The sequence below is a fragment of the Haliotis rufescens genome, unplaced genomic scaffold (assembly GCF_023055435.1).
Source record: "Haliotis rufescens isolate VD_foot unplaced genomic scaffold, xgHalRufe1.0.p SCAF_26, whole genome shotgun sequence".
In the NCBI taxonomy this organism is placed as follows: Eukaryota; Metazoa; Mollusca; class Gastropoda; order Lepetellida; family Haliotidae; genus Haliotis; species Haliotis rufescens.
The window spans coordinates 2,742,563-2,767,572 of NW_025963957.1; the positions used below are offsets into that span (position 1 = coordinate 2,742,563).

Sequence of the window (25,010 nt, forward strand, 5' to 3'; positions counted from 1 at the left end):
AAAACAGCACACCCAGGTATGTTTTCTTTATGTCCAAAAAAAGAAAGTGATTTACACCTAAACTCGTTTGTATTGGGAAAGTGAATGCTTGGTGGAGAACGATGAGAATATGAATGAATGTTACAGAAGAAAGGTGAATGAAACGGAAGTCATTTATTTGATTTTTTGATGGTAAAGAAGAAAAGTGCTTACAAAAAGAGGTTCTGGCGAGGTTCGAACTCGCGACCTTCTGCGTGTAAAGCAGACGTGATAACCACTACACCACAGAACCAGCACACGTTAACAAGCACACATTTATTTCATTTCAAAGCATATTTATCGATTTCATGGGTTTTTTTTTTCAAATAACCCTGTTTATATGTGGTTTTCCAGTTTTAAGCAGATGTTTGTCGTCTTTCATCTTCCCTCAACTAACAACTGACATTTTATTTGCTATCAACTGAAAACAGGACGACCAGGTATATTTTCTTTATGTCCACAAAAAGAAAGTGATTTGCACCTAAACTCGTTTGTATTGGGAAAGTGAATGCTTGGTGGAGAACGACGAGAATATAAATGAATGTTACTGAAGAAAGGTGAATGAAACGGAAGTCATTTATTTGATCGTTTGATGGTAAAGAAGAAAAGTGCTTACAAAAAGAGGTTCTGGCGAGGTTCGAACTCGCGACCTTCTGCGTGTAAAGCAGACGTGATAACCACTACACCACAGAACCAGCACACGTTAACAAGCACACATTTACTTCATTTCAAAGCATATTTATCGATTTCATTTCGGGTTTTTTTCAAATAACCCTGTATATATGTGGTTTTCCAGTTTTAAGCAGATGTTTGTCGTCTTTCATCTTCCCTCAACTAACAACTGACATTTTATTTGCTATCATCTGTAAACAACACACTCGGGTATTTTTTCTTGATGTCCAACAAAAAAAAAGTGATTTATTGCTATCAACTGAAAACAGCACACCCAGGTAAGTTTTCTTTATGTCCAAAAAAAGAAAGTGATTTGCACCTAAACTCGTTTGTATTGGGAAAGTGAATGCTTGGTGGAGAACGATGAGAATATGAATGAATGTTACTGAAGAAAGGTGAATGAAACGGAAGTCATTTATTTGATTTTTTGATGGTAAAGAAGAAAAGTGCTTACAAAAAGAGGTTCTGGCGAGGTTCGAACTCGCGACCTTCTGCGTGTAAAGCAGACGTGATAACCACTACACCACAGAACCAGCACACGTTAACAAGCACACATTTATTTCATTTCAAAGCATATTTATCGATTTCATGGTTGTTTTTTTTCAAATAACCCTGTTTATATGTGGTTTTCCAGTTTTAAGCAGATGTTTGTCGTCTTTCATCTTCCCTCAACTAACAACTGACATTTTATTTGCTATCAACTGAAAACAGGACGACCAGGTATATTTTCTTTATGTCCACAAAAAGAAAGTGATTTGCACCTAAACTCGTTTGTATTGGGAAAGTGAATGCTTGGTGGAGAACGACGAGAATATAAATGAATGTTACTGAAGAAAGGTGAATGAAACGGAAGTCATTTATTTGATCGTTTGATGGTAAAGAAGAAAAGTGCTTACAAAAAGAGGTTCTGGCGAGGTTCGAACTCGCGACCTTCTGCGTGTAAAGCAGACGTGATAACCACTACACCACAGAACCAGCACACGTTAACAAAGACACATTTACTTCATTTCAAAGCATATTTATCGATTTCAAGGGGTTTTTTTTTCAAATAACCCTGTTTATATATGGTTTTCCAGTTTTAAGCAGATGTTTGTCGTCTTTCATCTTCCCTCAACTAACAACTGACATTTTATTTGCTATCAACTGAAAACAGGACGACCAGGTATATTTTCTTTATGTCCACAAAAAGAAAGTGATTTGCACCTAAACTCGTTTGTATTGGGAAAGTGAATGCTTGGTGGAGAACGATGAGAATATGAATGAATGTTACTGAAGAAAGGTGAATGAAACGGAAGTCATTTATTTGATTTTTTGATGGTAAAGAAGAAAAGTGCTTACAAAAAGAGGTTCTGGCGAGGTTCGAACTCGCGACCTTCTGCGTGTAAAGCAGACGTGATAACCACTACACCACAGAACCAGCACACGTTAACAAGCACACATTTATTTCATTTCAAAGCATATTTATCGATTTCATGGTTGTTTTTTTTCAAATAACCCTGTTTATATGTGGTTTTCCAGTTTTAAGCAGATGTTTGTCGTCTTTCATCTTCCCTCAACTAACAACTGACATTTTATTTGCTATCAACTGAAAACAGGACGACCAGGTATATTTTCTTTATGTCCACAAAAAGAAAGTGATTTGCACCTAAACTCGTTTGTATTGGGAAAGTGAATGCTTGGTGGAGAACGACGAGAATATAAATGAATGTTACTGAAGAAAGGTGAATGAAACGGAAGTCATTTATTTGATCGTTTGATGGTAAAGAAGAAAAGTGCTTACAAAAAGAGGTTCTGGCGAGGTTCGAACTCGCGACCTTCTGCGTGTAAAGCAGACGTGATAACCACTACACCACAGAACCAGCACACGTTAACAAAGACACATTTACTTCATTTCAAAGCATATTTATCGATTTCAAGGGTTTTTTTTTTCAAATAACCCTGTTTATATATGGTTTTCCAGTTTTAAGCAGATGTTTGTCGTCTTTCATCTTCCCTCAACTAACAACTGACATTTTATTTGCTATCAACTGAAAACAGGACGACCAGGTATATTTTCTTTATGTCCACAAAAAGAAAGTGATTTGCACCTAAACTCGTTTGTATTGGGAAAGTGAATGCTTGGTGGAGAACGATGAGAATATGAATGAATGTTACAGAAGAAAGGTGAATGAAACGGAAGTCATTTATTTGATCGTTTGATGGTAAAGAAGAAAAAGGCTTACAAAAAGAGGTTCTGGCGAGGTTCGAACTCGCGACCTTCTGCGTGTAAAGCAGACGTGATAACCACTACACCACAGAACCAGCACACGTTAACAAGCACACATTTACTTCATTTCAAAGCATATTTATCGATTTCATTTCGGGTTTTTTTTCAAATAACCCTGTATATATGTGGTTTTCGAGTTTTAAGGAGATGTTTGTCGTCTTTCATCTTCCCTCAACTAACAACTGACATTTTATTTGCTATCATCTGTAAACAACACACTCGGGTATTTTTTCTTGATGTCCAACAAAAAAAAAGTGATTTATTGCTATCAACTGAAAACAGCACACCCAGGTATGTTTTCTTTATGTCCAAAAAAAGAAAGTGATTTGCACCTAAACTCGTTTGTATTGGGAAAGTGAATGCTTGGTGGAGAACGACGAGAATATAAATGAATGTTACAGAAGAAAGGTGAATGAAACGGAAGTCATTTATTTGATCGTTTGATGGTAAAGAAGAAAAGTGCTTACAAAAAGAGGTTCTGGCGAGGTTCGAACTCGCAACCTTCTGCGTGTAAAGCAGACGTGATAACCACTACACCACAGAACCAGCACACGTTAACAAGCACACATTTATTTCATTTCAAAGCATATTTATCGATTTCATGGGGTTTTCTTTTCAAATAACCCTGTTTATATGTGATTTTCCAGTTTTAAGCAGATGTTTGTCGTCTTTCATCTTCCCTCAACTAACAACTGACATTTTATTTGCTATCATCTGTAAACAGCACACTCGGGTATGTTTTCTTTATGTCCAACAAAAAAAAAGTGATTTATTGCTATCAACTGAAAACAGCACACCCAGGTATGTTTTCTTTATGTCCAAAAAAAGAAAGTGATTTGCACCTAAACTCGTTTGTATTGGGAAAGTAAATGCTTGGTGGAGAACGATGAGAATATAAATGAATGTTACTGAAGAAAGGTGAATGAAACGGAAGTCATTTATTTGATCGTTTGATGGTAAAGAAGAAAAGTGCTTACAAAAAGAGGTTCTGGCGAGGTTCGAACTCGCGACCTTCTGCGTGTAAAGCAGACGTGATAACCACTACACCACACCAGGGCACGTTAACAAGCACACATTTACTTCATTTCAAAGCATATTTATCGATTTCATTTCGGTTTTTTTTCAAATAACCCTGTTTGTATGTGGTTTTCCAGTTTTAAGAAGATGTTTGTCGTCTTTCATCTTCCCTCAACTAACAACTGACATTTTATTTGCTATCAACTGAAAACAGCACACCCAGGTATGTTTTCTTTATGTCCAAAAAAAAGAAAGTGATTTGCACCTAAAGTCGTTTGTATTGGGAAAGTGAATGCTTGGTGGAGAACGACGAGAATATAAATGAATGTTACAGAAGAAAGGTGAATGAAACGGAAGTCATTTATTTGATCGTTTGATGGTAAAGAAGAAAAGTGCTTACAAAAAGAGGTTCTGGCGAGGTTCGAACTCGCGACCTTCTGCGTGTAAAGCAGACGTGATAACCACTACACCACAGAACCAGCACACGTTAACAAGGACACATTTACTTCATTTCAAAGCATATTTATCGATTTCATTTCGGTTTTTTTTCAAATAACCCTGTTTGTATGTGGTTTTCCAGTTTTAAGAAGATGTTTGTCGTCTTTCATCTTCCCTCAACTAACAACTGACATTTTATTTGCTATCAACTGAAAACAGCACACCCAGGTATGTTTTCTTTATGTCCAAAAAAAGAAAGTGATTTGCACCTAAACTCGTTTGTATTGGGAAAGTGAATGCTTGGTGGAGAACGACGAAATATAAATGAATGTTACAGAAGAAAGGTGAATGAAACGGAAGTCATTTATTTGATCGTTTGATGGTAAAGAAGAAAAGTGCTTACAAAAAGAGGTTCTGGCGAGGTTCGAACTCGCGACCTTCTGCGTGTAAAGCAGACGTGATAACCACTACACCACAGAACCAGCACACGTTAACAAGGACACATTTACTTCATTTCAAAGCATATTTATCGATTTCATTTCGTTTTTTTTTCAAATAACCCTGTTTATATGTGGTTTTCCAGTTTTAAGCAGATGTTTGTCGTCTTTCATCTTCCCTCAACTAACAACTGACATTTTATTTGCTATCATCTGTAAACAGCACACTCGGGTATGTTTTCTTTAAGTCCAACCAAAAAAAAGTGATTTATTGCTATCAACTGAAAACAGCACACCCAGGTATGTTTTCTTTATGTCCAAAAAAAGAAAGTGATTTGCACCTAAACTCGTTTGTATTGGGAAAGTAAATGCTTGGTGGAGAACGACGAGAATATAAATGAATGTTACTGAAGAAAGGTGAATGAAACGGAAGTCATTTATTTGATCGTTTGATGGTAAAGAAGAAAAGTGCTTACAAAAAGAGGTTCTGGCGAGGTTCGAACTCGCGACCTTCTGCGTGTAAAGCAGACGTGATAACCACTACACCACAGAACCAGCACACGTTAATAAGCACACATTTATTTCATTTCAAAGCATATTTATCGATTTCATGGGTTTTTTTTTTCAAATAACCCTGTTTATATGTGGTTTTCCAGTTTTAAGAAGATGTTTGTCGTCTTTCATCTTCCCTCAACTAACAACTGACATTTTATTTGCTATCAACTGAAAACAGGACGACCAGGTATATTTTCTTTATGTCCACAAAAAGAAAGTGATTTGCACCTAAACTCGTTTGTATTGGGAAAGTGAATGCTTGGTGGAGAACGACGAGAATATAAATGAATGTTACAGAAGAAAGGTGAATGAAACGGAAGTCATTTATTTGATCGTTTAATGGTAAAGAAGAAAAGTGCTTACAAAAAGAGGTTCTGGCGAGGTTCGAACTCGCGACCTTCTGCGTGTAAAGCAGACGTGATAGCCACTACACCACAGAACCAGCACACGTTAACAAAGACACATTTACTTCATTTCAAAGCATATTTATCGATTTCATTTCGGTTTTTTTTCCAAATAACCCTGTTTATATGTGGTTTTCCAGTTTTAAGCAGATGTTTGTCGTCTTTCATCTTCCCTCAACTAACAACTGACATTTTATTTGCTATCAACTGAAAACAGGACGACCAGGTATATTTTCTTTATGTCCACAAAAAGAAAGTGATTTGCACCTAAACTCGTTTGTATTGGGAAAGTGAATGCTTGGTGGAGAACGACGAGAATATAAATGAATGTTACAGAAGAAAGGTGAATGAAACGGAAGTCATTTATTTGATCGTTTGATGGTAAAGAAGAAAAGTGCTTACAAAAAGAGGTTCTGGCGAGGTTCGAACTCGCGACCTTCTGCGTGTAAAGCAGACGTGATAACCACTACACCACAGAACCAGCACACGTTCACAAAGACACATTTACTTCATTTCAAAGCATATTTATCGATTTCAAGGGGTTTTTTTTTCAAATAACCCTGTTTATATGTGGTTTTCCAGTTTTAAGCAGATGTTTGTCGTCTTTCATCTTCCCTCAACTAACAACTGACATTTTATTTGCTATCAACTGAAAACAGGACGACCAGGTATATTTTCTTTATGTCCACAAAAAGAAAGTGATTTGCACCTAAACTCGTTTGTATTGGGAAAGTGAATGCTTGGTGGAGAACGACGAGAATATAAATGAATGTTACAGAAGAAAGGTGAATGAAACGGAAGTCATTTATTTGATCGTTTAATGGTAAAGAAGAAAAGTGCTTACAAAAAGAGGTTCTGGCGAGGTTCGAACTCGCGACCTTCTGCGTGTAAAGCAGACGTGATAACCACTACACCACAGAACCAGCACACGTTAACAAAGACACATTTACTTCATTTCAAAGCATATTTATCGATTTCAAGGGGTTTTTTTTCCAAATAACCCTGTTTATATGTGGTTTTCCAGTTTTAAGCAGATGTTTGTCGTCTTTCATCTTCCCTCAACTAACAACTGACATTTTATTTGCTATCAACTGAAAACAGGACGACCAGGTATATTTTCTTTATGTCCACAAAAAGAAAGTGATTTGCACCTAAACTCGTTTGTATTAGGAAAGTGAATGCTTGGTGGAGAACGACGAGAATATAAATGAATGTTACAGAAGAAAGGTGAATGAAACGGAAGTAATTTATTTGATCGTTTGATGGTAAAGAAGAAAAGTGCTTACAAAAAGAGGTTCTGGCGAGGTTCGAACTCGCGACCTTCTGCGTGTAAAGCAGACGTGATAACCACTACACCACAGAACCAGCACACGTTCACAAAGACACATTTACTTCATTTCAAAGCATATTTATCGATTTCAAGGGGGTTTTTTTTCAAATAACCCTGTTTATATGTGGTTTTCCAGTTTTAAGAAGATGTTTGTCGTCTTTCATCTTCCCTCAACTAACAACTGACATTTTATTTGCTATCAACTGAAAACAGGACGACGAGGTATATTTTCTTTATGTCCACAAAAAGAAAGTGATTTGCACCTAAACTCGTTTGTATTGGGAAAGTGAATGCTTGGTGGAGAACGATGAGAATATGAATGAATGTTACAGAAGAAAGGTGAATGAAACGGAAGTAATTTATTTGATCGTTTGATGGTAAAGAAGAAAAGTGCTTACAAAAAGAGATTCTGGCGAGGTTCGAACTCGCGACCTTCTGCGTGTAAAGCAGACGTGATAACCACTACACCACAGAACCAGCACACGTTAACAAGCACATATTTACTTCATTTCAAAGCATATTTATCGATTTCATTTCGGTTTTTTTTCAAATAACCCTGTTTATATGTGGTTTTCCAGTTTTAAGCAGATGTTTGTCGCCTTTCATCTTCCCTCAACTAACAACTGACATTTTATTTGCTATCATCTGTAAACAGCACACTCGGGTATGTTTTCTTTATGTCCAACAAAAAAAAAGTGATTTATTGCTATCAACTGAAAACAGCACACCCAGGTATGTTTTCTTTATGTCCAAAAAAAGAAAGTGATTTGCACCTAAACTCGTTTGTATTGGGAAAGGGAATGCTTGGTGGAGAACGACGAGAATATAAATGAATGTTACAGAAGAAAGGTGAATGAAACGGAAGTCATTTATTTGATCGTTTGATGGTAAAGAAGAAAAGTGCTTACAAAAAGAGGTTCTGGCGAGGTTCGAACTCGCGACCTTCTGCGTGTAGAGCAGACGTGATAACCACTACACCACAGAACCAGCACACGTTAACAGAGACACATTTACTTCATTTCAAAGCATATTTATCGATTTCATTTCGGGTTTTTTTCAAATAACCCTGTATATATGTGGTTTTCGAGTTTTAAGGAGATGTTTGTCGTCTTTCATCTTCCCTCAACTAACAACTGACATTTTATTTGCTATCAACTGAAAACAGCACACCCAGGTATGTTTTCTTTATGTCCAAAAAAAGAAAGTGATTTGCACCTAAACTCGTTTGTATTGGGAAAGTGAATGCTTGATGGAGAACGATGAGAATATGAATGAATGTTTCTGAAGAAAGGTGAATGAAACGGAAGTCATTTATTTGATTTTTTTATGGTAAAGAAGAAAAGTGCTTACAAAAAGAGGTTCTGGCGAGGTTCGAACTCGCGACCTTCTGCGTGTAAAGCAGACGTGATAACCACTACACCACAGAACCAGCACACGTTAACAAGCACACATTTATTTCATTTCAAAGCATATTTATCGATTTCATGGTGGTTTTTTTTCAAATAACCCTGTTTATATGTGGTTTTCCAGTTTTAAGCAGATGTTAGTCGTCTTTCATCTTCCCTCAACTAACAACTGACATTTTATTTGCTATCAACTGAAAACAGCACACCCAGGTATGTTTTCTTTATGTCCAAAAAAAGAAAGTGATTTGCACCTAAAGTCGTTTGTATTGGGAAAGTGAATGCTTGGTGGAGAACGACGAGAATATAAATGAATGTTACAGAAGAAAGGTGAATGAAACGGAAGTCATTTATTTGATCGTTTGATGGTAAAGAAGAAAAGTGCTTACAAAAAGAGGTTCTGGCGAGGTTCGAACTCGCGACTTTCTGCGTGTAAAGCAGACGTGATAACCACTACACCACAGAACCAGCAGACGTTAACAAGCACACATTTACTTCATTTCAAAGCATATTTATCGATTTTATTTCGGTTTTTTTTCAAATAACCCTGTTTATATGTGGTTTTCCAGTTTTAAGCAGATGTTTGTTGTCTTTCATCTTCCCTCAACTAACAACTGACATTTTATTTGTTATCATCTGTAAACAACACACTCGGGTATTTTTTCTAGATGTCCAACAAAAAAAAAGTGATTTATTGCTATCAACTGAAAACAGCACACCCAGGTATGTTTTCTTTATGTCCAAAAAAAGAAAGTGATTTGCACCTAAACTCGTTTGTATTGGGAAAGTGAATGCTTGGTGGAGAACGACGAGAATATAAATGAATGTTACAGAAGAAAGGTGAATGAAACGGAAGTCATTTATTTGATCGTTTGATGGTAAAGATGAAAAGTGCTTACAAAAAGAGGTTCTGGCGAGGTTCGAACTCGCGACCTTCTGCGTGTAAAGCAGACGTGATAACCACTACACCACAGAACCAGCACACGTTAACAAAGACACATTTACTTCATTTCAAAGCATATTTATCGATTTCATTTCGGGTTTTTTTCAAATAACCCTGTATATATGTGGTTTTCGAGTTTTAAGGAGATGTTTGTCGTCTTTCATCTTCCCTCAACTAACAACTGACATTTTATTTGCTATCATCTGTAAACAGCACCCTCGGGTATGTTTTCTTTATGTCCAACAAGAAAAAAGTGATTTATTGCTATCAACTGAAAACAGCACACCCAGGTATGTTTTCTTTATGTCCAAAAAAAAAAGTGATTTGCACCTAAAGTCGTTTGTATTGGGAAAGTAAATGCTTGGTGGAGAACGACGAGAATATAAATGAATGTTACAGAAGAAAGGTGAATGAAACGGAAGTCATTTATTTGATCGTTTGATGGTAAAGAAGAAAAGTGCTTACAAAAAGAGGTTCTGGCGAGGTTCGAACTCGCGACCTTCTGCGTGTAAAGCAGACGTGATAACCACTACACCACACCAGGGCACGTTAACAAGGACACATTTACTTCATTTCAAAGCATATTTATCGATTTCATTTCGGGTTTTTTTCAAATAACCCTGTTTGTATGTGGTTTTCCAGTTTTAAGAAGATGTTTGTCGTCTTTCATCTTCCCTCAACTAACAACTGACATTTTATTTGCTATCAACTGAAAACAGCACACCCAGGTATGTTTTCTTTATGTCCAAAAAAAGAAAGTGATTTGCACCTAAAGTCGTTTGTATTGGGAAAGTGAATGCTTGGTGGAGAACGACGAAATATAAATGAATGTTACAGAAGAAAGGTGAATGAAACGGAAGTCATTTATTTGATCGTTTGATGGTAAAGAAGAAAAGTGCTTACAAAAAGAGGTTCTGGCGAGGTTCGAACTCGTGACCTTCTGCGTGTAAAGCAGACGTGATAACCACTACACCACAGAACCAGCACACGTTAACAAGGACACATTTACTTCATTTCAAAGCATATTTATCGATTTCATTTCGGGTTTTTTTCAAATAACCCTGTTTATATGTGGTTTTCCAGTTTTAAGCAGATGTTTGTCGTCTTTCATCTTCCCTCAACTAACAACTGACATTTTATTTGCTATCATCTGTAAACAGCACACTCGGGTATGTTTTCTTTAAGTCCAACAAAAAAAAAGTGATTTATTGCTATCAACTGAAAACAGCACACCCAGGTATGTTTTCTTTATGTCCAAAAAAAGAAAGTGATTTGCACCTAAACTCGTTTGTATTGGGAAAGTAAATGCTTGGTGGAGAACGACGAGAATATAAATGAATGTTATTGAAGAAAGGTGAATGAAACGGAAGTCATTTATTTGATCGTTTGATGGTAAAGAAGAAAAGTGCTTACAAAAAGAGGTTCTGGCGAGGTTCGAACTCGCGACCTTCTGCGTGTAAAGCAGACGTGATAACCACTACACCACACCAGGCGCCGTTAACAAGGACACATTTACTTCATTTCAAAGCATATTTATCGATTTCATTTCGGTTTTTTTTCAAATAACCCTGTTTGTATGTGGTTTTCCAGTTTTAAGAAGATGTTTGTCGTCTTTCATCTTCCCTCAACTAACAACTGACATTTTATTTGCTATCAACTGAAAACAGCACACCCAGGTATGTTTTCTTTATGTCCAAAAAAAGAAAGTGATTTGCACCTAAAGTCGTTTGTATTGGGAAAGTGAATGCTTGGTGGAGAACGACGAAATATAAATGAATGTTACAGAAGAAAGGTGAATGAAACGGAAGTCATTTATTTGATCGTTTGATGGTAAAGAAGAAAAGTGCTTACAAAAAGAGGTTCTGGCGAGGTTCGAACTCGCGACCTTCTGCGTGTAAAGCAGACGTGATAACCACTACACCACAGAACCAGCACACGTTAACAAGGACACATTTACTTCATTTCAAAGCATATTTATCGATTTCATTTCGGGTTTTTTTTCAAATAACCCTGTTTATATGTGGTTTTCCAGTTTTAAGCAGATGTTTGTCGTCTTTCATCTTCCCTTAACTAACAACTGACATTTTATTTGCTATCATCTGTAAACAGCACACTCGGGTATGTTTTCTTTAAGTCCAACAAAAAAAAAGTGATTTATTGCTATCAACTGAAAACAGCACACCCAGGTATGTTTTCTTTATGTCCAAAAAAAGAAAGTGATTTGCACCTAAACTCGTTTGTATTGGGAAAGTAAATGCTTGGTGGAGAACGACGAGAATATAAATGAATGTTACAGAAGAAAGGTGAATGAAACGGAAGTCATTTATTTGATCGTTTGATGGTAAAGAAGAAAAGTGCTTACAAAAAGAGGTTCTGGCGAGGTTCGAACTCGCGACCTTCTGCGTGTAAAGCAGACGTGATAACCACTACACCACAGAACCAGCACACCTTAACAAGGACACATTTACTTAATTTCAAAGCATATTTATCGATTTCATTTCGGGATTTTTTTCGAATAACCCTGTTTATATGTGGTTTTCCAGTTTTAAGCAGATGTTTGTCGTCTTTCATCTTCCCTCAACTAACAACTGACTTTTTATTTGCTATCAACTGAAAACAGCACACCCAGGTATGTTTTCTTTATGTCCAACCAAAGAAAGTGATTTGCACCTGAACCCGTTTGTATTGGGAAAGTGAATGCTTGGTGGAGAACGACGAGAATATAAATGAATGTTACTGAAGAAAGGTGAATGAAACGGAAGTCATTTATTTGATCGTTTGATGGTAAAGAAGAAAAGTGCTTACAAAAAGAGGTTCTGGCGAGGTTCGAACTCGCGACCTTCTGCGTGTAAAGCAGACGTGATAACCACTACACCACAGAACCAGCACACATTAAGCACACATTTACTTCATTTCAAAGCATATTTATCGATTTCATTTCGGTTTTTTTTCAAATAGCCCTGTTTATATGTGGTTTTCCAGTTTTAAGAAGATGTTTGTCGTCTTTCATCTTCCCTCAACTAACAACTGACATTTTATTTGCTATCAACTGAAAACAGCACACCCAGGTATGTTTTCTTTGTGTCCACAAAAAGAAATTGATTTATTGCTATCAACTGAAAACAGCACACCCAGGTATGTTTTCTTTATGTCCAAAAAAAGAAAGTGATTTGCACCTAAACTCGTTTGTATTGGGAAAGTGAATGCTTGGTGGAGAACGACGAGAATATAAATGAATGTTACAGAAGAAAGGTGAATGAAACGGAAGTCATTTATTTGATCGTTTGATGGTAAAGAAGAAAAGTGCTTACAAAAAGAGGTTCTGGCGAGGTTCGAACTCGCGACCTTCTGCGTGTAAAGCAGACGTGATAACCACTACACCACACCAGGGCACGTTAACAAGGACACATTTACTTCATTTCAAAGCATATTTATCGATTTCATTTCGGGTTTTTTTCAAATAACCCTGTTTGTATGTGGTTTTCCAGTTTTAAGAAGATGTTTGTCGTCTTTCATCTTCCCTCAACTAACAACTGACATTTTATTTGCTATCAACTGAAAACAGCACACCCAGGTATGTTTTCTTTATGTCCAAAAAAAGAAAGTGATTTGCACCTAAACTCGTTTGTATTGGGAAAGTGAATGCTTGGTGGAGAACGATGAGAATATGAATGAATGTTACAGAAGAAAGGTGAATGAAACGGAAGTCATTTATTTGATCGTTTGATGGTAAAGAAGAAAAGTGCTTACAAAAAGAGGTTCTGGCGAGGTTCGAACTCGCGACCTTCTGCGTGTAAAGCAGACGTGATAACCACTACACCACAGAACCAGCACACCTTAACAAGGACACATTTACTTAATTTCAAAGCATATTTATCGATTTCATTTCGGGATTTTTTTCGAATAACCCTGTTTATATGTGGTTTTCCAGTTTTAAGCAGATGTTTGTCGTCTTTCATCTTCCCTCAACTAACAACTGACATTTTATTTGCTATCAACTGAAAACAGCACACCCAGGTATGTTTTCTTTATGTCCAACCAAAGAAAGTGATTTGCACCTGAACCCGTTTGTATTGGGAAAGTGAATGCTTGGTGGAGAACGACGAGAATATAAATGAATGTTACAGAAGAAAGGTGAATGAAACGGAAGTCATTTATTTGATCGTTTGATGGTAAAGAAGAAAAGTGCTTACAAAAAGAGGTTCTGGCGAGGTTCGAACTCGCGACCTTCTGCGTGTAAAGCAGACGTGATAACCACTACACCACAGAACCAGCACACATTAAGCACACATTTACTTCATTTCAAAGCATATTTATCGATTTCATTTCGGTTTTTTTTCAAATAGCCCTGTTTATATGTGGTTTTCCAGTTTTAAGAAGATGTTTGTCGTCTTTCATCTTCCCTCAACTAACAACTGACATTTTATTTGCTATCAACTGAAAACAGCACACCCAGGTATGTTTTCTTTGTGTCCACAAAAAGAAAGTGATTTGCACCTAAACTCGTTTGTATTGGGAAAGTGAATGCTCGGTGGAGAACGATGAGAATATAAATGAATGTTACTGAAGAAAGGTGAATGAAACGGAAGTCATTTATTTGATCGTTTGATGGTAAAGAAGAAAAAGGCTTACAAAAAGAGGTTCTGGCGAGGTTCGAACTCGCGACCTTCTGCGTGTAAAGCAGACGTGATAACCACTACACCACAGAACCAGCACACGTTAACAAGCACACATTTATTTCATTTCAAAGCATATTTATCGATTTCATTTCGGGTTTTTTTCAAATAACCCTGTTTATATGTGGTTTTCCAGTTTTAAGAAGATGTTTGTCGTCTTTCATCTTCCCTCAACTAACAACTGACATTTTATTTGCTATTATCTGTAAACAGCACACTCGGGTATGTTTTCTTTATGTCCAACAAAAAAAAAGTGATTTATTGCTATCAACTGAAAACAGCACACCCAGGTATGTTTTCTTTATGTCCAAAAAAAGAAAGTGATTTGCACCTAAACTCGTTTGTATTGGGAAAGTGAATGCTTGGTGGAGAACAACGAAATATAAATGAATGTTACAGAAGAAAGGTGAATGAAACGGAAGTCATTTATTTGATCGTTTGATGGTAAAGAAGAAAAGTGCTTACAAAAAGAGGTTCTGGCGAGGTTCGAACTCGCGACCTTCTGCGTGTAAAGCAGACGTGATAACCACTACACCACAGAACCAGCACACGTTAACAAGGACACATTTACTTCATTTCAAAGCATATTTATCGATTTCATTTCGGGTTTTTTTCAAATAACCCTGTTTGTATGTGGTTTTCCAGTTTTAAGAAGATGTTTGTCGTCTTTCATCTTCCCTCAACTAACAACTGACATTTTATTTGCTATCAACTGAAAACAGCACACCCAGGTATGTTTTCTTTATGTCCAAAAAAAGAAAGTGATTTGCACCTAAAGACGTTTGTATTGGGAAAGTGAATGCTTGGTGGAGAACGACGAAATATAAATGAATGTTACAGAAGAAAGGTGAATGAAACGGAAGTCATTTATTTGATCGTTTGATGGTAAAGAAGAAAAGTGCTTACAAAAAGAGGTTCTGGCGAGGTTCGAACTCGCGACCTTCTGCGTGTAAAGCAGACGTGATAACCACTACACCACAGAACCAGCACACGTTAACAAGGACACATTTACTTCATTTCAAAGCATATTTATCGATTTCATTTCGGGTTTTTTTCAAATAGCCCTGTTTATATGTGGTTTTCCAGTTTTAAGAAGATGTTTGTCGTCTTTCATCTTCCCTCAACTAACAACTGACATTTTATTTGCTATCAACTGAAAACAGCACACCCAGGTATGTTTTCTTTGTGTCCAAAAAAAGAAAGTGATTTGCACCTAAACTCGTTTGTATTGGGAAAGTGAATGCTCGGTGGAGAACGATGAGAATATAAATGAATGTTACTGAAGAAAGGTGAATGAAACGGAAGTCATTTATTTGATCGTTTGATGGTAAAGAAGAAAAGTGCTTACAAAAAGAGGTTCTGGCGAGGTTCGAACTCGCGACCTTCTGCGTGTAAAGCAGACGTGATAACCACTACACCACAGAACCAGCACACGTTAACAAGGACACATTTACTTCATTTCAAAGCATATTTATCGATTTCATTTCGGTTTTTTTTCAAATAACCCTGTTTATATGTGGTTTTCCAGTTTTAAGCAGATGTTTGTCGTCTTTCATCTTCCCTCAACTAACAACTGACATTTTATTTGCTATCATCTGTAAACAGCACACTCGGGTATGTTTTCTTTAAGTCCAACCAAAAAAAAGTGATTTATTGCTATCAACTGAAAACAGCACACCCAGGTATGTTTTCTTTATGTCCAAAAAAAGAAAGTGATTTGCACCTAAACTCGTTTGTATTGGGAAAGTAAATGCTTGGTGGAGAACGACGAGAATATAAATGAATGTTACTGAAGAAAGGTGAATGAAACGGAAGTCATTTATTTGATCGTTTGATGGTAAAGAAGAAAAGTGCTTACAAAAAGAGGTTCTGGCGAGGTTCGAACTCGCGACCTTCTGCGTGTAAAGCAGACGTGATAACCACTACACCACAGAACCAGCACACCTTAACAAGGACACATTTACTTCATTTCAAAGCATATTTATCGATTTCATTTCGGGGTTTTTTTCAAATAACCCTGTTTATATGTGGTTTTCCAGTTTTAAGAAGATGTTTGTCGTCTTTCATCTTCCCTCAACTAACAACTGACATTTTATTTGCTATCAACTGAAAACAGCACACCCAGGTATGTTTTCTTTATGTCCAACCAAAGAAAGTGATTTGCACCTGAACCCGTTTGTATTGGGAAAGTGAATGCTTGGTGGAGAACGACGAGAATATAAATGAATGTTACAGAAGAAAGGTGAATGAAACGGAAGTCATTTATTTGATCGTTTGATGGTAAAGAAGAAAAGTGCTTACAAAAAGAGGTTCTGGCGAGGTTCGAACTCGCGACCTTCTGCGTGTAAAGCAGACGTGATAACCACTACACCACAGAACCAGCACACATTAAGCACACATTTACTTCATTTCAAAGCATATTTATCGATTTCATTTCGGTTTTTTTTCAAATAGCCCTGTTTATATGTGGTTTTCCAGTTTTAAGAAGATGTTTGTCGTCTTTCATCTTCCCTCAACTAACAACTGACATTTTATTTGCTATCAACTGAAAACAGCACACCCAGGTATGTTTTCTTTGTGTCCAAAAAAAGAAAGTGATTTGCACCTAAACTCGTTTGTATTGGGAAAGTGAATGCTCGGTGGAGAACGATGAGAATATAAATGAATGTTACTGAAGAAAGGTGAATGAAACGGAAGTCATTTATTTGATCGTTTGATGGTAAAGAAGAAAAAGGCTTACAAAAAGAGGTTCTGGCGAGGTTCGAACTCGCGACCTTCTGCGTGTAAAGCAGACGTGATAACCACTACACCACAGAACCAGCACACGTTAACAAGCACACATTTATTTCATTTCAAAGCATATTTATCGATTTCATTTCGGGTTTTTTTCAAATAACCCTGTTTATATGTGGTTTTCCAGTTTTAAGCAGATGTTTGTCGTCTTTCATCTTCCCTCAACTAACAACTGACATTTTATTTGCTATCATCTGTAAACAGCACACTCGGGTATGTTTTCTTTATGTCCAACAAAAAAAAAGTGATTTATTGCTATCAACTGAAAACAGCACACCCAGGTATGTTTTCTTTATGTCCAAAAAAAGAAAGTGATTTGCACCTAAACTCGTTTGTATTGGGAAAGTGAATGCTTGGTGGAGAACAACGAAATATAAATGAATGTTACAGAAGAAAGGTGAATGAAACGGAAGTCATTTATTTGATCGTTTGATGGTAAAGAAGAAAAGTGCTTACAAAAAGAGGTTCTGGCGAGGTTCGAACTCGCGACCTTCTGCGTGTAAAGCAGACGTGATTTTTTTTTTTTCTTGATAAAATTTATTCACAGGAATATAATACAAACGCAGACAGTGCTGACACTGCCACCACAAAGATAAAAAGGGTATCACAGAAGTTGGGTGGCAGTGGTTAACATTTGAATTCTAATGACAGAAATATGAGAAATAGATATTTACATTTGATTATGTACACACAACTTTGTAATTGATTCATTTTTCAATAGTGAACAATCATTCAACTAAAATGACACTTTATGAAAGATTTGAAAAAAGCTTTCATGTGAAATGAAATAGTATAAGTAACTTATAATTGAGCTAATCAAGAGGATGTTTCAAAAGAATGTCATTCCCATCTAACTCGATGAGGTTATTAGACATTATGTATTTTTGAATAAAGACATGCAATCTTTTCATTTTTGTGTAATGATACAAAAGAAATGTGAGATGTCTTTTTACCAAGGATTTGAAAAATGTGTTTATGTGAAAAGAGACTGTACCTAGGCTTATAACAATTCTTCTCTTAAATACTGCCAACCGATAAATTGATAACAGTATATCTAACAATGGTTTTGCCGACACACTTCTCTCAGGAAGAAATCCAAACAATAACCACAGCGAGAATTGTCCAAGAGTGAACCCAGTATCTTGACACACATCAGTGAGGATGTCAACAAATAGTGATTGTAAGAACGATAACTCTTTACAGAAGATGAACAAGTGCAGAACATCTTCTTTTTCATTTTGACAAACTGGACAAATATCTGTGTCTGTCAAACCAAATTGGCTGAGTCTGTCATATGTGTAAATAATGTTATGGGCAATCTTAAAATCTAGTTGTATACATTCGGCTGATTTGTCATTTTGATACACATTAACCCAAACATCTTTCCAGTTGATGTCAAGAGATATATTATTCCACCAATTTATGGCAACTGGTTTTTTAAAATATTTTGTTCTGAAAATTTCATAACAATATTTCACCGTAAACAGCTGCACTGATACATCTTCGTTCGCTATAGGACAAAGTATTTCTTTACAAGGAGGATTTATGACAGCATCAGACAATATGATCTGTTTCCAATCTGTTGGAAGCGCATATAAAATAACAGCATAACCATTCTTGATAGTGGCCACATCAACATCAGGTATTGTTTCTTGTACAATTACAACAATACTATCAGGTGACAAAAATTGTGGTATAACTTCATAGCAAATATCTTTTATGCAAGTGATTCCACCGTCAATGAATGATTTAAACAACAAAGTTTTGTTCATATACAAAATTAGAGGGTTGTTGAATAAAGGCTGACACATTATATCCGGTAAAGTGGTAGGTTTGCTTCTCTTACCACCACTGATGTCCTCCCAGGCAAGCAACAACTCAGCATAAAAAGGATTTACATGCAACATATCTTTTTTGTCAAACTTTAAACATAGTATGTTTGATTGTAATCCCATATTTAAATATTTTGAAAAGAAGAAAGACATAGTTGCTTTCCATAATGAGTCTAATTTACAATCTAAGAAAGCTTTTAACAGTTTCAATCTTAAAGCATACTTTTTGAGGCACAAATTGGGTATATTTAAACCACCTTCTGTACATTTGCCCATGAATGTCACAGCTGCTATTTTTGGCTTTTTATTTACCCATAAGAATTTTGAAAACATTTTGGAAAAGGCTACTTCTACCCAGTGTGGCACTGGTAACACTGTAAAAGAGTACCATAATCTAGAGGCAATGAGGATGTTTAAAACCGTGGCTCTGCCCTGCAGTGTGAGTTGACGTTGAATCCATGAATTAAGTAGAGTTTGAATTTTATTTATCTTTTTCGTCCAATTTAGTGTCTCACAAGTGGCCAAGTCAGAGCCAAGATATATTCCCAGAAGTTCAACACAATCTTTTTTAACCTTCACGGGAAGACTAATGTTACATTTATTGAACTTGGCTTTACCAAGAAGTAACACCTCCGACTTTTGTAAATTGATCTTGGCTTGAGTTGCTTCGCAATAATATTTAATTGTTTCAAAAGTATTTTCCACTGACTGTGAGTTGCACACTGTAATAGTAGTGTCATCGGCATGTTGATATATTAAAGATGAAACATTGCCAATGTTGATGCCTTGAATATGTGGGTTCTCTTTTATTAACAAATTTAATGGTTCAGAAATAAGCACAAACAGCATGGAACTCATCGGGTCCCCTTGCCTTACTCCACGGGATAGTTTGAAATATGGACTTAAATGTCCATTACACTTGACAGAACTTTTAATGTCTGTATACAAAATTCTAATCCAGGATATAAAATTAGTCCCAAAATTGAATTTTTGTAAAATATCCAACAAGTAATTATGTGAAACTCTATCGAAAGCTTTCTCTTGATCTACTTTAATTAAAAATGCATCTTTATCTTCACTATCCACTATATCAACTACATCCCTGACCGAATGTAAATTGTGTGCAATGTCTCTCCCTGGTACACAGCAGGATTGTTCGGGGGAGATAATATCTGACATTACAGACTTGAGTCTAAGCGACAATGTGCGTGATATTAATTTACAGTCAACATTGATCAGTGAAATGGGTCTGTAACATTTTAAATCTCTTTTATCACCTTTATTTTTATAGAATAAGCTGATAATACTGGTTTTCATAGAACGAGATAATTCCTTCTCTTCAAAGATACTCTGTGTAACATGATGGAAAAGAGGACATAAAATCTCCCAAAACTTGAGGAAGAATTCAACAGTTAAACCATCTGGACCTGGTGTCTTGTTATGTTTCATTCCTTTCAGTGCCTCTGTCAACTGTTTTTCAGAAATGGGAAGATCGCATTTAACTTTTTGTTCATCATTAATCGATTTCTGAATCATATTTACAACTACTTGTTCTTTTACTTGATCAAATCCCTCATCTGTATATAACTTGGCATAAAATGATTGTGCTGCGTCTATAATGTCCTCTGTATTCCGTATCGTTGTTCCATCTTCAGTTATAAGTTCTTTGATTGAATTAGCTTGCTGTTTTGACTTTTCTAAATTTAAGAAATAGGAAGTGCATCTGTCAGATTCAAGAGTAAATTGTGCTTTTGATCTCAGGATAGCACCCCTACAGGTGTTGTTGTCATATTCTTCTAATTTATGTTCTAAATCACACAGTTGTGTAGATTGATACCCCGGTGTTGAAGCTAATTTTTGATATTCAATTCTAAGTTTATTTTGAATGTTGTAATAATCATTTTTTGCCAGTCTACTTTTTTTGCTTGAATAAGATTTTGAAAACTTTTTAAATTGATATTTCAAGTTGTCCCACCACATAAGTGGCTCTGATGTAAAAAGTGGACATACTTTTGCTTCCTCAATAATATGACGAATTTTATTATAAAACATACCATCTTCTAACAGCTGATTATTAAAAATCCAAACTCCTGGACCCTTTTCTATGTTACTGAGATCAACCTTCAGTGAAACAATGTTGTGATCGCTCATTTTACAGTATTTGATATAACAATGTATAGCACTATGTAAAAGATGTCTGGATAATAGAAAAAAGTCAATTCTGGATTGTTTTAAAACACCATTTACTGTTTGGGTTCTGGAGAACTCCTTTTTATCATAATTTTTGTGTCTCCATACATCAACCATACAATATTTTTGAATTATGGAAATAAGAGTGTCACTACTTCTTAGATTGAATGTTTTATTGTTAATGCCTTTATCCAAAACAGGATCTACTATATCATTAAAATCTCCCCCTACAAACATATTACTTGGTTCTAACCATCCTTCTAGCTCTTTGTAAAATGTTAACTTTTCTTCTAAACCATTAGGAGCATAAACATTGAGTAAATAATATTTTTTATCATCCACATCAATTTCTGCTTTTAATAGTCTGCCTTCAGAATCGTGTGCTATCATTCTAACTTCATGTTGAAAATTTTCGGATACTAATATAGCTACACCCCTGCGATTTATGTTGGATGAATTACAAAATAAAATTTTCCCGGCCCACATATGTTGATAGTTTTCAACAAATGTTGTGTCCCAAAACGTTTCCTGTAAGAATGTTATATCAACATGTGAACTGTTTATAAGTGACATCACTTTTTCAAATTTACCAACATCTCTCAAACCATTGACATTCCATGACCATATACTGAACATGATGAGCAATGAGAGATGCATATTATACTTCAACATGTGTTTCATCTATATTTTTTCCCTTTTCGAGATTTAACAACATTCTTTTTTCTAGGGGCTCTTCCCCCAACATGTGCCTTAATTACCTCTTCATCAGGCTTGGATATTCTCCATTTGCCTTTCACGCTTCCTGGGGCACCATCCCCACGGTATGGCTGTGAAAGAACATTGTGATTGATCTCATTCGAGGCTGCCATGCCATCATGAACATCTACAACCTCACTATTGTCATGATGTTCAAGATTAACTTTCTGTACAATATCTAACAGTGTGTCTTTCACATCATTTACTAAGTGAGCACTACACGGAGATACATGTTTTTTGGCATCAGAACTACATTGGCCAACATGTACACTTCTGTCAATGATTTCAGATAGTAGTTCATTGACAAGATTTTGAGTTTCATTGTTCGAGTCAGTCACAAAATTCGTCACATGTTTATCTGGTGACATTTCTTCGTTGTCTTCCTCGGGGATATCTACAATTGTATCAACCCCTTCTTGATCCTTGTCATCTTCAACTGTTAATTCATTAAGAATAGGCCACCTTGCTAGAGTTGCATCCGTCTCTGTGTCCATGATGCCAACATCAAGGTCATTTTCCTCATCCTTATCATGATCATCATGATTATCATTATCAATGTCATCAGAAGCATCATCATACCCATAGCAATCACAGTCTACCGGCTTCAGTTTACATCTGTGGCATTTTGGAACACGACAGTTGTTTTGAAGATGTCCTTGGTTCCCGCAGTTTCTACATACAATGTTTGGACACATCTTTTTTTCGTGTTGGTCTGAAAGGCAGTGGTAGCACACTTTGATTTGCTCGTTGTGAATAACTCTGAAAAAATCAAAACCTTCATGTGTCCTGAATTTGACGCTATAGGGAAGACTGCGGATCCCTGTTGGAAATTTTACTTGTGTATATCTTGTACCATCTTCCCAATTAGTGCCATGGATTTTCCTCCTGTGGATGGTATCCACTTCAATTATTCCAAACGCATGTAGGACGTTTCTGATTTCCTCATCTGTGGTATAGCTGGGCAAGTTCATAAATGAAACTACAACTCTATTATTCATAAGAGGCGAAAGTTTGTATATTTCATGATCAACAACAACAGACTCTCCAAGTGATTTTACTAGCGCATTTTCCGCTAGAGTAATTTCATAATAATTGTTGTTTCTAGGTGTACAGCAGTACACAGTATTGTCTCCCAGTTCTTGCTCTAACACCTTGCAAAGCTCAAATGCTTTAGGGCGAATCTGGTTGTCATAATGAACCCGAACAATGTTTTCTTTTTGATAGACACGATGGCGGCCATTGTTGTTGATGACCTGACTAGGGGGTGGCCTTTGCCCCCCAGCCTGGCGGCTCATGGTTTCTATTTCCTCCAATTACACGTTCAGATGTAATCTTGAAACATATATGAACACACCTTCATAACAACAGTCAAATATTTCCACAAAGGTAGAAGTACTTACAATAAATAGCAGAGCACTTGCAAATTGCTTCCACGTTGCGCCTCAACAAGGGAGGTAACCAAGCAGACGTGATAACCACTACACCACACCAGGGCACGTTAACAAGGACACATTTACTTCATTTCAAAGCATATTTATCGATTTCATTTCGTTTTTTTTTCAAATAACCCTGTTTGTATGTGGTTTTCCAGTTTTAAGAAGATGTTTGTCGTCTTTCATCTTCCCTCAACTAACAACTGACATTTTATTTGCTATCAACTGAAAACAGCACACCCAGGTATGTTTTCTTTATGTCCAAAAAAAGAAAGTGATTTGCACCTAAACTCGTTTGTATTGGGAAAGTGAATGCTTGGTGGAGAACGACGAAATATAAATGAATGTTACAGAAGAAAGGTGAATGAAACGGAAGTCATTTATTTGATCGTTTGATGGTAAAGAAGAAAAGTGCTTACAAAAAGAGGTTCTGGCGAGGTTCGAACTCGCGACCTTCTGTGTGTAAAGCAGACGTGATAACCACTACACCACAGAACCAGCACACGTTAACAAGCACACATTTACTTCATTTCAAAGCATATTTATCGATTTCATTTCGGGTTTTTTTCAAATAACCCTGTTTATATGTGGTTTTCCAGTTTTAAGAAGATGTTTGTCGTCTTTCATCTTCCCTCAACTAACAACTGACATTTTATTTGCTATCAACTGAAAACAGCACACCCAGGTATGTTTTCTTTATGTCCAAAAAAAGAAAGTGATTTGCACCTAAACTCGTTTGTATTGGGAAAGTGAATGCTTGGTGGAGAACGACGAAATATAAATGAATGTTACAGAAGAAAGGTGAATGAAACGGAAGTCATTTATTTGATCGTTTGATGGTAAAGAAGAAAAGTGCTTACAAAAAGAGGTTCTGGCGAGGTTCGAACTCGCGACCTTCTGCGTGTAAAGCAGACGTGATAACCACTACACCACAGAACCAGCACACGTTAACAAGCACACATTTATTTCATTTCAAAGCATATTTATCGATTTCATGGGGTTTTTTTTTCAAATAACCCTGTTTATATGTGGTTTTCCAGTTTTAAGCAGATGTTTGTCGTCTTTCATCTTCCCTCAACTAACAACTGACATTTTATTGCTATCAACTGAAAACAGCACACCCAGGTATGTTTTCTTTATGTCCAAAAAAAGAAAGTGATATGCACCTAAACTCGTTTGTATTGGGAAAGTGAATGCTTGGTGGAGAACGACGAAATATAAATGAATGTTACAGAAGAAAGGTGAATGAAACGGAAGTCATTTATTTGATTTTTTGATGGTAGAGAAGAAAAGTGCTTACAAAAAGAGGTTCTGGCGAGGTTCGAACTCGCGACCTTCTGCGTGTAAAGCAGACGTGATAACCACTACACCACAGAACCAGCACACGTTAACAAAGACACATTTACTTCATTTCAAAGCATATTTATCGATTTCATGGTTGTTTTTTTTCAAATAACCCTGTTTATATGTGGTTTTCCCGTTTTAAGGAGATGTTTGTCGTCTTTCATCTTCCCTCAACTAACAACTGACATTTTATTTGCTATCAACTGAAAACAGCACACCCAGGTATGTTTTCTTTATGTCCACAAAAAGAAAGTGATTTGCACCTAAACTCGTTTGTATTGGGAAAGTGAATGCTTGGTGGAGAACGACGAGAATATAAATGAATGTTACAGAAGAAAGGTGAATGAAACGGAAGTCATTTATTTGATCGTTTGATGGTAAAGAAGAAAAGTGCTTACAAAAAGAGGTTCTGGCGAGGTTCGAATTCGCGACCTTCTGCGTGTAAAGCAGACGTGATAACCACTACACCACAGAACCAGCACACGTTAACAAGGACACATTTA

At 36.4% G+C, this 25,010-nt stretch overlaps 41 non-coding genes across 41 annotated transcripts; all 41 read right to left on the minus strand.

Annotated features, from left to right (window-relative positions):
* Positions 1–198: 198 nt before the first annotated feature.
* Trnav-uac lies at positions 199–271 on the minus strand. The gene has a single exon. It is a non-coding gene; the product is annotated as a tRNA-Val (tRNA).
* A 369-nt stretch (positions 272–640) lies between these two features.
* On the minus strand, positions 641–713 carry Trnav-uac. Its single transcript has one exon. It is a non-coding gene; the product is annotated as a tRNA-Val (tRNA).
* A 437-nt stretch (positions 714–1,150) lies between these two features.
* Trnav-uac lies at positions 1,151–1,223 on the minus strand. Its single transcript has one exon. It is a non-coding gene; the product is annotated as a tRNA-Val (tRNA).
* A 369-nt stretch (positions 1,224–1,592) lies between these two features.
* Positions 1,593–1,665, minus strand: Trnav-uac. Its single transcript has one exon. It is a non-coding gene; the product is annotated as a tRNA-Val (tRNA).
* A 369-nt stretch (positions 1,666–2,034) lies between these two features.
* Positions 2,035–2,107, minus strand: Trnav-uac. The gene has a single exon. It is a non-coding gene; the product is annotated as a tRNA-Val (tRNA).
* A 369-nt stretch (positions 2,108–2,476) lies between these two features.
* Trnav-uac lies at positions 2,477–2,549 on the minus strand. The gene has a single exon. It is a non-coding gene; the product is annotated as a tRNA-Val (tRNA).
* Positions 2,550–2,918: 369 nt separating this feature from the next.
* Trnav-uac lies at positions 2,919–2,991 on the minus strand. Its single transcript has one exon. It is a non-coding gene; the product is annotated as a tRNA-Val (tRNA).
* A 438-nt stretch (positions 2,992–3,429) lies between these two features.
* Trnav-uac lies at positions 3,430–3,502 on the minus strand. Its single transcript has one exon. It is a non-coding gene; the product is annotated as a tRNA-Val (tRNA).
* A 437-nt stretch (positions 3,503–3,939) lies between these two features.
* Positions 3,940–4,009, minus strand: Trnav-uac. Its single transcript has one exon. It is a non-coding gene; the product is annotated as a tRNA-Val (tRNA).
* A 370-nt stretch (positions 4,010–4,379) lies between these two features.
* Positions 4,380–4,452, minus strand: Trnav-uac. Its single transcript has one exon. It is a non-coding gene; the product is annotated as a tRNA-Val (tRNA).
* Positions 4,453–4,820: 368 nt separating this feature from the next.
* On the minus strand, positions 4,821–4,893 carry Trnav-uac. The gene has a single exon. It is a non-coding gene; the product is annotated as a tRNA-Val (tRNA).
* Positions 4,894–5,330: 437 nt separating this feature from the next.
* On the minus strand, positions 5,331–5,403 carry Trnav-uac. Its single transcript has one exon. It is a non-coding gene; the product is annotated as a tRNA-Val (tRNA).
* Positions 5,404–5,772: 369 nt separating this feature from the next.
* Trnav-uac lies at positions 5,773–5,845 on the minus strand. Its single transcript has one exon. It is a non-coding gene; the product is annotated as a tRNA-Val (tRNA).
* Positions 5,846–6,215: 370 nt separating this feature from the next.
* On the minus strand, positions 6,216–6,288 carry Trnav-uac. The gene has a single exon. It is a non-coding gene; the product is annotated as a tRNA-Val (tRNA).
* Positions 6,289–6,657: 369 nt separating this feature from the next.
* Trnav-uac lies at positions 6,658–6,730 on the minus strand. The gene has a single exon. It is a non-coding gene; the product is annotated as a tRNA-Val (tRNA).
* A 369-nt stretch (positions 6,731–7,099) lies between these two features.
* Trnav-uac lies at positions 7,100–7,172 on the minus strand. Its single transcript has one exon. It is a non-coding gene; the product is annotated as a tRNA-Val (tRNA).
* A 369-nt stretch (positions 7,173–7,541) lies between these two features.
* Positions 7,542–7,614, minus strand: Trnav-uac. The gene has a single exon. It is a non-coding gene; the product is annotated as a tRNA-Val (tRNA).
* A 437-nt stretch (positions 7,615–8,051) lies between these two features.
* Positions 8,052–8,124, minus strand: Trnav-uac. Its single transcript has one exon. It is a non-coding gene; the product is annotated as a tRNA-Val (tRNA).
* A 369-nt stretch (positions 8,125–8,493) lies between these two features.
* Trnav-uac lies at positions 8,494–8,566 on the minus strand. Its single transcript has one exon. It is a non-coding gene; the product is annotated as a tRNA-Val (tRNA).
* A 369-nt stretch (positions 8,567–8,935) lies between these two features.
* Positions 8,936–9,008, minus strand: Trnav-uac. The gene has a single exon. It is a non-coding gene; the product is annotated as a tRNA-Val (tRNA).
* A 437-nt stretch (positions 9,009–9,445) lies between these two features.
* Positions 9,446–9,518, minus strand: Trnav-uac. The gene has a single exon. It is a non-coding gene; the product is annotated as a tRNA-Val (tRNA).
* Positions 9,519–9,954: 436 nt separating this feature from the next.
* Positions 9,955–10,024, minus strand: Trnav-uac. The gene has a single exon. It is a non-coding gene; the product is annotated as a tRNA-Val (tRNA).
* Positions 10,025–10,392: 368 nt separating this feature from the next.
* On the minus strand, positions 10,393–10,465 carry Trnav-uac. Its single transcript has one exon. It is a non-coding gene; the product is annotated as a tRNA-Val (tRNA).
* A 437-nt stretch (positions 10,466–10,902) lies between these two features.
* Positions 10,903–10,972, minus strand: Trnav-uac. The gene has a single exon. It is a non-coding gene; the product is annotated as a tRNA-Val (tRNA).
* A 368-nt stretch (positions 10,973–11,340) lies between these two features.
* Positions 11,341–11,413, minus strand: Trnav-uac. Its single transcript has one exon. It is a non-coding gene; the product is annotated as a tRNA-Val (tRNA).
* A 438-nt stretch (positions 11,414–11,851) lies between these two features.
* On the minus strand, positions 11,852–11,924 carry Trnav-uac. The gene has a single exon. It is a non-coding gene; the product is annotated as a tRNA-Val (tRNA).
* Positions 11,925–12,294: 370 nt separating this feature from the next.
* Trnav-uac lies at positions 12,295–12,367 on the minus strand. The gene has a single exon. It is a non-coding gene; the product is annotated as a tRNA-Val (tRNA).
* Positions 12,368–12,800: 433 nt separating this feature from the next.
* On the minus strand, positions 12,801–12,870 carry Trnav-uac. Its single transcript has one exon. It is a non-coding gene; the product is annotated as a tRNA-Val (tRNA).
* A 369-nt stretch (positions 12,871–13,239) lies between these two features.
* On the minus strand, positions 13,240–13,312 carry Trnav-uac. Its single transcript has one exon. It is a non-coding gene; the product is annotated as a tRNA-Val (tRNA).
* Positions 13,313–13,682: 370 nt separating this feature from the next.
* On the minus strand, positions 13,683–13,755 carry Trnav-uac. Its single transcript has one exon. It is a non-coding gene; the product is annotated as a tRNA-Val (tRNA).
* A 366-nt stretch (positions 13,756–14,121) lies between these two features.
* Trnav-uac lies at positions 14,122–14,194 on the minus strand. The gene has a single exon. It is a non-coding gene; the product is annotated as a tRNA-Val (tRNA).
* Positions 14,195–14,630: 436 nt separating this feature from the next.
* Positions 14,631–14,703, minus strand: Trnav-uac. Its single transcript has one exon. It is a non-coding gene; the product is annotated as a tRNA-Val (tRNA).
* Positions 14,704–15,071: 368 nt separating this feature from the next.
* On the minus strand, positions 15,072–15,144 carry Trnav-uac. The gene has a single exon. It is a non-coding gene; the product is annotated as a tRNA-Val (tRNA).
* Positions 15,145–15,513: 369 nt separating this feature from the next.
* On the minus strand, positions 15,514–15,586 carry Trnav-uac. Its single transcript has one exon. It is a non-coding gene; the product is annotated as a tRNA-Val (tRNA).
* Positions 15,587–16,023: 437 nt separating this feature from the next.
* On the minus strand, positions 16,024–16,096 carry Trnav-uac. The gene has a single exon. It is a non-coding gene; the product is annotated as a tRNA-Val (tRNA).
* A 370-nt stretch (positions 16,097–16,466) lies between these two features.
* Positions 16,467–16,539, minus strand: Trnav-uac. The gene has a single exon. It is a non-coding gene; the product is annotated as a tRNA-Val (tRNA).
* Positions 16,540–16,905: 366 nt separating this feature from the next.
* Trnav-uac lies at positions 16,906–16,978 on the minus strand. The gene has a single exon. It is a non-coding gene; the product is annotated as a tRNA-Val (tRNA).
* A 6,610-nt stretch (positions 16,979–23,588) lies between these two features.
* Positions 23,589–23,661, minus strand: Trnav-uac. The gene has a single exon. It is a non-coding gene; the product is annotated as a tRNA-Val (tRNA).
* A 368-nt stretch (positions 23,662–24,029) lies between these two features.
* Positions 24,030–24,102, minus strand: Trnav-uac. Its single transcript has one exon. It is a non-coding gene; the product is annotated as a tRNA-Val (tRNA).
* A 367-nt stretch (positions 24,103–24,469) lies between these two features.
* Positions 24,470–24,542, minus strand: Trnav-uac. The gene has a single exon. It is a non-coding gene; the product is annotated as a tRNA-Val (tRNA).
* A 369-nt stretch (positions 24,543–24,911) lies between these two features.
* On the minus strand, positions 24,912–24,984 carry Trnav-uac. Its single transcript has one exon. It is a non-coding gene; the product is annotated as a tRNA-Val (tRNA).
* Positions 24,985–25,010: the final 26 nt, after the last annotated feature.